This window comes from Chenopodium quinoa, unplaced genomic scaffold (assembly GCF_001683475.1).
Source record: "Chenopodium quinoa cultivar QQ74 unplaced genomic scaffold, ASM168347v1, whole genome shotgun sequence".
In the NCBI taxonomy this organism is placed as follows: domain Eukaryota; kingdom Viridiplantae; phylum Streptophyta; class Magnoliopsida; order Caryophyllales; family Amaranthaceae; genus Chenopodium; species Chenopodium quinoa.
Window position 1 is genome coordinate 11,116,645 of NW_018744239.1, and position 9,536 is coordinate 11,126,180.

The 9,536-nt window shown below is 34.0% G+C and overlaps 1 long non-coding RNA gene across 3 annotated transcripts; it reads left to right on the forward strand.

Annotated features, from left to right (window-relative positions):
• Positions 1-677: 677 nt before the first annotated feature.
• Positions 678-9,312, forward strand: LOC110694499. Of its 3 annotated transcripts, none has more exons than XR_002505885.1 (12): positions 678-897; positions 1,013-1,102; positions 1,755-2,700; positions 3,292-3,429; positions 3,742-3,871; positions 4,645-4,739; positions 5,700-5,753; positions 5,854-5,911; positions 6,839-6,893; positions 7,830-8,452; positions 8,563-8,692; positions 9,064-9,312. It is a non-coding gene; the product is annotated as an uncharacterized LOC110694499 (long non-coding RNA). The 3 variants fall into 3 exon arrangements; XR_002505887.1 differs by having other exon boundaries at positions 3,843-3,871; XR_002505886.1 differs by lacking the exon at positions 7,830-8,452 and having other exon boundaries at positions 680-897.
• Positions 9,313-9,536: the final 224 nt, after the last annotated feature.

The following is a 9,536-nucleotide window of genomic DNA, read 5'->3' on the forward strand; positions in this document are numbered from 1 at the left end:
CAATTACAAAAGTAGCAAATCCTATTCATAGGCTACAACCACCAAACCATGCTTATGTTTGTGATATAAAATAAATAAGTAATTTATTTATTCTTTTTTTACTGCATCTGTTTAAACTAAAGAAAATAAGTTTTTTTCCCCTTTGTTTTTATGTGGCTCCGCCAGTGGTAGTAGTAGTAATAGTAAAGTAACAACAGATTGCGGGGATCAAGAGGGGAAGAGGAGATGGGAGTGGATGAAGAGGTGGAAAAGCTAGGAGATGGATCATGGGAGGGACAAGATGACCTAATATCATTAAATGTGGTGGAAAATCTATGTACGATGACAAGATGTAGGTAGGGAGGAGGGAGAGTGAAGTGGCGGGCGAGAAAATACGGAAGATTTATGTAACACCATAATAATAGCTTTAAGTTCGACACCAAATCTTATATGTGGCTAGTCAAACTCTATGACCAGCCAATATATAAGATTTGATATAATAACCCAAATGAAAAAAGCAACCCAACTTTCGACGGAGTTGACGGATTCCAGAGGGCGTAATTTTGCAGGATTCATTCAACTTCAAGATCCTCCTATCCTAAATATGAGTAGTGAAATCATTGTAGAAATGCTGGTATTGCAGCTTATGAATAGTGGAGTACCGAATTTGCCCTTTACGCGAAAGTACATTGCTGCCCTCAACTGTGAGTTGTTGTCTTACCCTTCGTCCCTTCCCTTCCTTTTCCTGGTTTTTCTCACTACCTTTCCTTTTCATGCTCCTCCTTCTCTTCTCTAATTCGCACACGTAAACTATGGCGGTGGTTGAATTCCTTTCTACGAAGTGTTTCTTCTGGGGTTTCAATCAGGGATTTGAGTTGATGCAAATAAAAGCTACAACAATGGAGGCTACCATCTAAGGTGATACTCCGTATTATTTAAACTCGGATTTGTTTGAGCCTCTCTCATTTGTTTTTAGGTTAATTCGAGCGGATATCAATTTTACTATAATTAAAGGGCAGTACTTCAATTTTAGGTGTTTGCAAGAAGGTGCTTTGACCCACCATAGGATTCTTTTATAGGAAGCCACCTGATCGGCTTCTCGAAATTTCTGACCGAGTTTTCGGTTAGTTTTCTGAATTTAATGTGGCTAATTATTTGTGCAATTGGTTAAATTTTTTTTGGGTTGTTTGAATTATGGGTTTGGTTTAATGGGTTGGTTTTGATTTTCTGTTATAATGTATGTAAGTGTTTAATTTTGTTGATCATTGAGCTGAAATGCTTCAATTTATGTTGATTTTGATGCAATCTGAGGGGTTGTTAGGGTTAGATTTAGTTTTCATTTCTGGGTTTTTATGTCATTGTCATTTTTAGGTTGTTGGCATTTGACATTGCGATGTAGCTTGCTGCTTGCATAATTGAACTGGTTTTTTCGCTTGCATTCGACTTCTTGATACGGTTTTCGTTGTTTTAGCTACGAAGAGCTGATTGTTAGGGTATATCTGCGGATATTAGAGGTTTTATGTAACATGAACTTTTAATGTAGTTCTCATTTTAAATGTCGTTCAATTAGTGTAGGATTCTTGCTTCTCTGCTTAGAAGAGAATGAGGATGAGGAAACTTTATGAACTTACGAACTTATACCTGGTTTCTCTTTAGTTAGCCTCTTTCTGTTAGTTGAGCATGTTTAATTGTTCGTTTACATTCAATTCTGCAAAAGGGTTTATCTTAAGCTGGGTTCGTTTGCAATGGTAAATTGGATCGTTGTTCCTTTTCAGTGTTTGATTGCTGCTTCTCCACGGATGTGTTGAATGAAGATGAGTACACAGAATACCTTGGTGGTATTGTAACACAGCTACAGGACTATTACCCAGATGCCTCATTCATGGTGTTTAACTTTAGAGAAGGGGATCGAAGGAGTCATATTGCTGATAGATTGTCTGATTATGATATGACGGTTATGAAATATCCTCGTCAATATGAGAAATGTCCTTTGCTTCCCCTGGAAATGGTCCACCACTTCCTGTGCTCCAGTGAGAGCTGGCTGTCGTTGGAGGGACAGCAAAATGTATTGCTGATGCACTGTGAAAGAGGTGGCTGGCCTGTCCTTGCTTTAATGCTTACAGGTCTTCTTTTATACAGAAAGAACTATTCCGGCGAGCAAAAAACACTTGAAATGGTCTACAAGCAGGCCTCGAGGGAACTACTTCAGCTTTTGTCTCCTTTAGATATCTTCAGTGTATATCCCGAAGAAGTTTGTTTAGGCTCTGATTGGCCTCCTTCTGACACTCCTCTCATTCTAGATTGTTTAATACTTAGAGTCCTTCCTTTGTTTGCTGGGGGTAAAGGCTTAGTACATTATCATATTATGTGTTTCAGGGTGAGAAATATGGCAAGATTATAGCAATGTGTGCCCATGATCCTGAATTCCATCACTACACAGAGCTCAATGAACTTCCTCCTCACCGCCTTGCTGAAATCTGCTGTTTTTTTTTTTTTTTTTTTTTTTTTTTTTTTTTTTTTTTTTTTTGAAGACTGTATCCTGTGCCTGTCATTTTAGACCTCTAGAGATTATTGGTCCCATTTTATAACTTTTATTTCTCTTCTACTTCCATATAAGGTTGCCTTCACAGAAATCATGGATAAGAAGAACGAGAATAAGAGTGCTGCAGTGAATTATTTTCTGCCAGCTGTAGATGCGATTGCTGCCATCAAATATTCAATGTGAGATTCTAACTTTGTGATAATAATACATGATTCTGCAATCCCTTTAGTCTCCAACTCTCCACTGCTTTTTCCCTCTCATATTGGACATCAATAATGACTTGTGTTTGCTCTGCTGTGTATGATTAGCAACCATGGGGAATACTCTTTACTGCAATTCTGCTGGGGTGTACTTTTTACTGCACACATTGCAAAGGCATATGAGACTAATTAGAGTCACTTAAGTGTTAACTAGAGCCTATGGGGAATAAATGACAGGTTTCTAGGAGATACCAATCTTCTTGCAGTTGATTAACTTTGGTTTTCTAGGTTTTGATTATAATGTTCATTCAATTTGAATTGGTTGGATCAGGGAATTTTGGTTGGTTTGACTTTGTGTTGATTTAATTTGCTTATCTTTGATGAAAGTGTATGATCTTACAAATAGATGCAATTTAGTGGAATTTGTAGTTGAAAATATTAAATGAATGTGACAAAAATGCAAGTTAGTTCGTTGTTATTTATTATATGCTTATGCCCTCTGATTAAATGGGACTTCCACATGTTTTGATGTGGTTTGTATTTTTTTTTTTTTTTTTTCTGGAATTGCAGCTCAAACTAGATGAAATTGCCGTTGTTGTGAAGGGTTTCAAGGAGCCCGAAACCCTTACACCGACTAGGTTACACCTTGGTGGAGCCAAGTACATATTTATTAAACATGAACCTGAGGCTGTTATTCGCGGAAAGAAGGTACAGTATAATATTGGTTGATTCCTTATGTTTGCCAAATTTTTAATAAAAAATAGTTAATGTTTATAGGTCATGTATTGTTTTCTACATCAAAATGTCAATTAATAGTTTTGGTTACCTTTTCTTGAATGCGAGTGACATCTATCTTTGGGTGGAATGTGTTTGTGAACTACTATGATCTTATTGTTACAGAGTTGAAGTTGCGCTTTAATAGTAAAACATTTTGGCAGACTTTTACATTAAATTGCTTTGATGCATTTGATCATTCTTTAGTTTCTAACTTGGTGATTGGTAATGTATTTCATGTAATAGATGTCTTGGATTGCATCATAATCAAAACCTAGGTATACAGGCACCAAAGTGGTCTAAATCAAACTCTCTCTAACTCATTCTCACTTTCTCTCTGCTCTCAGACAAAGACGACGGTGACTTCATTCTTCTGGTAATTTCATCGTTTTTGTATTCATTTGTTCATTTCTAGGTTTCCTGAATATTTTTCGATTTTTTGTTTGTAATTTATTCGATTTTTGTTGTTGATTTTGCGAGCTTTATTGTACTTCTGTTTTTGTGAGGTTATTGTGTGCTTGTTATGTCTTGATTTCACTTTTTTAAAAGTTAATGGTATAGACCGTTATTTCTGTAATTTGCATGTACACATACAATAGCTATGTTAATAGACTGGAATGAGATGATATAACTATACCTACCCAGATGAAATGGACAGTGAAATCATGGTCTACAATGACTTCATTTATTTTAGTATTATTAATTATACCTGCCAATTATATTAATTTTATTTTCCATAGGAATAATATGTTAGGTTGTGGCCCTTTCATATCTAACTTCCAAATATTTCACTCTAGAATTCGTGAGAAATCGCTCCCATTTGTGCTCAATCTATCTTGTTTTTTCTTTTATCGAAGGTGATTCCTGGGTTCAGTTTAATCTATTGTGTTGGCAATGTGTTAATTGTTTTTAAGCCCAAACTTTTTTCCTTGTCTTACTATAAAATTCTCGGTTATTAATTTAATGATATACATACCCATATAAGCATTAAATATATTATTAAAATGTTATAGGTTTGAGAATATATTATAAATCACATGTTAATTGGTGTTATTAATGCTTAATAAATTTTAAACTTCCCTTTTTAGTTTTGTTATGTGTTATCATTTTCATATAATTTTGAATATTTTTCTACTTTTGAAATTGCAGATGACTGATGCTCTTTGCAAGAGGTGCAGTGTGAGAAAAGTTAGTCTTGTAGATAACTAGATATCATACAAGCTGGTCATGGTGATCACTATCAGGTCAGTATGATTCCTGAGAATCTAATCAATTTTAAAGCCATGGGTGCATTTATAGATATTGTGCTTAGGTCATTGGTCAAGCTTAACAGAGGCCACCGACTATAGTAATTCCCCAGGAAAATGACCATTCAAGATTAACATTCATAAAGATAAACAGCGTCTGGTTTAGGTAGGTTTAATTGAGGTCTGACATTACAAGTGAGATATTACAGGAGATTCAAAAGATTTTAATGTCCAAAGATAAGTTGGTTCAATGCTTGAATTGATAGGTTTGGTTCCTGAAGGTGTTGATGTGATGGCCATCTGCTGATTGTAGAAGTAGGCTGTGCATATTCCTAAAGAAGGGTTTTATTGATCATGAAAGGTCTGCTAGATTCAATGATGGGAAGCAATTAGGCTCCTCAAACCGTCATGTCAGGTTACCGAAAAATCTCAGTAGTTTACAAAACATGAAGGGGAGGAATTGAGTGTAAAGATAGACCTATCCACTTAGCTTATCCAGCAAGGATTCTAAATGATAATTGGTGTCAACATAAATGATGTGTAGCTCAAAAAAGTTCTTCAGTTAAAATGGCATGCCTCTTGACTAGAGTAGAAGGACTAAGGTCTAGCTGAAGGTGTATCTTAAAATGAAGCCATAAAAAAATTCAGTCTGAAGTGTGGGAAAGACACATGCGCTATATGTTCTGTTACAGAAGCTTGGAAAAGCAATGTAGATAAATGCCTTGAAATTCGGAATAGATTAGTCTTTATCACCCTGGTTTCAATGTGGAGGGGGTTTAGTATTCTTCATATGTCTAGCTTTGTTCAGTTTTTCAATTCTAAATAATCAACAACAAAAATGACACGAACTCCCTTTCCTGTTTATGATCCATACTTCTTTCAATTCCCACCTTTCAGGCTTTCATATGATTTTACTGTTTCTTATATTTCTACTGACATTATTTTATTTCATCCCAGACGGATGACTTGCAGGATCATATTATTATATGTGGATTTGGACATGTAGGCCAGGTGAACATCATTGTTATAAATTATTAAGTTTCTGAAATCTATCATGAGCTTTGCATCTTTTTGCTTTCTCCCTCCCTGTGATCTTGCTTCTTTCCTGCAGATCATAGCTCAGCTCCTGTAAGAACGTTTGATACCATTTGTTGCCCTTGATGTTAGAGGTAAACTTATACTCATTTTAGATATGTACCAAATATTGCTGGATCTCCTTTAAAGTAATGTGTATGATCATGGTTAGCATTACATATATTGCTCTTTCTCTTGCCCACATCCCTCTTAGCTGAGACCTTTAAGCACTGGGTTTATTCTTATTTGATCTTTTTTTCCTAGGGAAGACGATACTGCTTCGTTCTTTTTTGGGTCTTAATGCAGAAAAACTAGATATCACATACTTGACATATCATGGAAATAATATGCTTCTCAAGTAGTCACTGATCACAATAATATGATAAATGTATTTGATCCTCTAGGGAAGCAAGCTTGAAAATTTTAGCTGCTGACAAATGTGTGTGTGTGTGTATGCGCGTGCGTATGTGGAGGCGAAATAAGCATGAAATTACTCTGCTAGGGCTGTAGCAATTATTCTTTTTGTCTTAAAGATGACAAACTATGCATGAAAATCTAGGCAAACATCCAAGAAATGAAAATACAGGTTATGTTTAGTACAATTATACACGAGAAGCATACGAAGTAATAAGGAATCAAGGGCCTTTAGAAATTTGCAATAGTCATTACTGTTCCAAAATTTTACTTATTTGTGTTGTTAAGTGTACCTCACATTGAAATATGAGTTTAGTCACACTTCATAGCAATTATTTTGTACACATTTCGATGAACAGGTTGATAATATAGTTTAGAGACCATTACTGCTTTCTTATGCCTTACTGAGGATAAAAGCCTCTTCAGATGCATGGATGTTGATGTTATTTGACTGGTGGAAGGTCAAAGTGTATGCTAGCTACTTTATGCTTCTATTATGTCTCTTATGCTTATGTTTTTGATCAGTTTTGTCGTAATTATTATCTTCTGCTTTTGATTTTGCTGCTTTTCCTTTTGATTTCGTGTATAATTATTCCCGGATATCGCAGATTTGACCTTTGGATTCGGCAAAGATGGTGTCATTTGAGATGGGTGATAGAAAAAGTAAGCGTATACTTCTTTTTTTGGATATAAATTGTTGTTAATATTAATACACTTTTTAAGAATTTTTAATTGATGTTAACGAGTTAGTTTTAGCTATTGTATTTAAATCATGCTTATGCAAATTGGGATGCTGCTGAGATTGTGAATTAGATTAATGGCAGATTGGCGTTAATTGGGTTTGACTACAACTCTAATTGCTGTTAATTGAGTTGATTGTTGCTATTGTTTTTATATCATGCTTATGTGATTTGGTATGCTGCTAAGATTTAAATTCAATATTGCGGTGGATCGTGGCAGTGAATTGTGGCAATGAACTGGGTTTGACTATCACTCTAATTGCTGTTTTTTGAGTTGATTTCAAATCATGCTTGTGATTTCGGATGCCCGATAACTTGGTGGATCATGGTGGTAAATTGGGTTGAGTTTCTGGATTGTTGCCATAGTTCCTAATCATAAATGGAGAATTTAGGGCCAAATTAGGAGGAAGGGATTGTTGTTTGCAACTCTTTATTAACTGCTTGCTGTTGATATGTATTTTCAACTTGGGGACAGGAATTTAGTTTTGGAGAGGACTGTGGATCTTTGGGTCAAATCTGTTGATCTCTTTCCTGATTATGATCTAAATCGTCTATTGCGAGACTATAGGTTTGTGTTTAAAATCCAAACTTGGGGACAACAGTCCTATCCAAGTGATAAATTTACAAATCATGTGTTTTCAATTAAGACCTTAAGAGTGACAATTCCATGGGGAGGGATATCATAGAACAGAGCTTTTTACTACTTGGTGCTATGTATCAAGTGGCCGTGCACTTGATCTTCCTGTATATTTTGGAGATGCTGGAAGTCGTGAGGTACAACAAATTTCCAAGCTATTCAAGCTTGTTGCATATTCTCATTTAAAAATCTTTAATATTTTGTGTTTATTTACTTCATAAGGTTGGGGCTGAAAGAGCTTGTGCTGCAGCAATAACATTGGACACTCCTGGACTCCTGGTGCAAATTATAGAACTGTTTGGGCTTTGAGCAAGCACAACCCTTGACCAATGATCTGCCACTATTAAGCTTGACCAATTTTACCTGGTGGACTTGTTTGGAATAAGAAACTACAATAATTCAATATATAGACATTGGTTGCTTATCTCTTATTTACTTGGACTTTATGGAACTCCTGAGCTCTTTATATCATATTTTGTTCATGAGAACAGCTGGGATTGTTTTTTGTTTAATAATATTTGGCATTGATTTCTATAGAAGTTAATTCTATACACAAGGAATTAGGTTCTCATTTCTTAATAGATATCTTGATTTGAACTTGAATTCCTTCCACCAAAATATTCTGGAATTATATCTTTTCCTGCAATCAAAGCATCAAAATCTATTTTAAGCAATCTTTAAAAGGTTTATATGTCATATTTTTAGTAAGCTCATAAATTTTTCTCTTACCTTGTCTAGCCATTGCTGGTTGTTAATTTATGTTTTGTATTTTAATAGCTAATCTATTTGTGCTATGGCGAAATTGCCTCAGTATTCATTGTCGACTCTTGACTTTGTTTTGAGAGGTCTTATTCCAACTAAGTTTGAGTTTTGAAATTGAATCACTTTTCCCTATTCATCTGATTCACACAATACAGTCTCAAAAGGCTAACAATTTGTTTGATTTATATTGTAGATAAATACAGTTGTTTATGAAATACAGTTTGTGCATAACTGTTATTTCTTTAAACTTCCTCTCCCAATTTTCTATCATCGACTACCAAGCAAAGGAGTTTCTTGCTGCTTTGAATCTGGTTCTAATAAAGGTATACAACACGTAAGCAATAAATAATTTATATTAATTATATTCAGTTTAAGATCTAAAATGAATGTTTTTTATTAAAAAAATGTATAATTCATGGGATTATAGGTTCTATCTGTTTTAATTAGTTTGATTTTATGGAGATTTGAGTCTTTTGTTATAGTTAAATAATGGGATAATGGATTCAATTTGTGTGTTATTATTAATGAAATCGGCTTTAATGGCGAAAAAATTTAAATTGTCTAAACCGTTTACACTTTTCGTTTTTTTTTTTTTTTTTTTTTTTTTTTTTTTTTTTTTTTTTTTTTTTTTTAAGATTACTAATGTGTTTGTGTAATTAAATCTTTAGTTTTGATTATTCTATTGTTGTTGCAGGGATAAGAAAATTTATATGGCTTTAAAGGAGAAAAAACTCTTCTATACAATGGGGATTGATTTAAAGATACGAAATAGAATTAAATCGGAGTTGGGTGTTCAAATTTTAAACTGAAGCTATAGAGTTAATTGATATAGGAGCATTTATTTATTTTTACTATGTTAGTTATTGTACGTCGATTTTCGTTTTTTTAAGTTTCAACTTGTGAATTTTATGTATGATAATAAAGCTCATTTAGTTTGAACTTCTATTGAATCATAAGTTTAGATTTCTTCTCACCAAAAAAAAAAAAAGAAATTAGTTTATTATTTCTTCATTCGGATTTTATTATTCTCTATGTTTCAATTTGTATACAAAATTTTAAATTGATTTATGTTTTCAAAGTATGATTGGTCGCAAATAACGATGACCCTATAAAGGGGTAGCAAATAGTTTTTTTTTTTTTTAATAAAAAAAATAGGAAGAATAATGA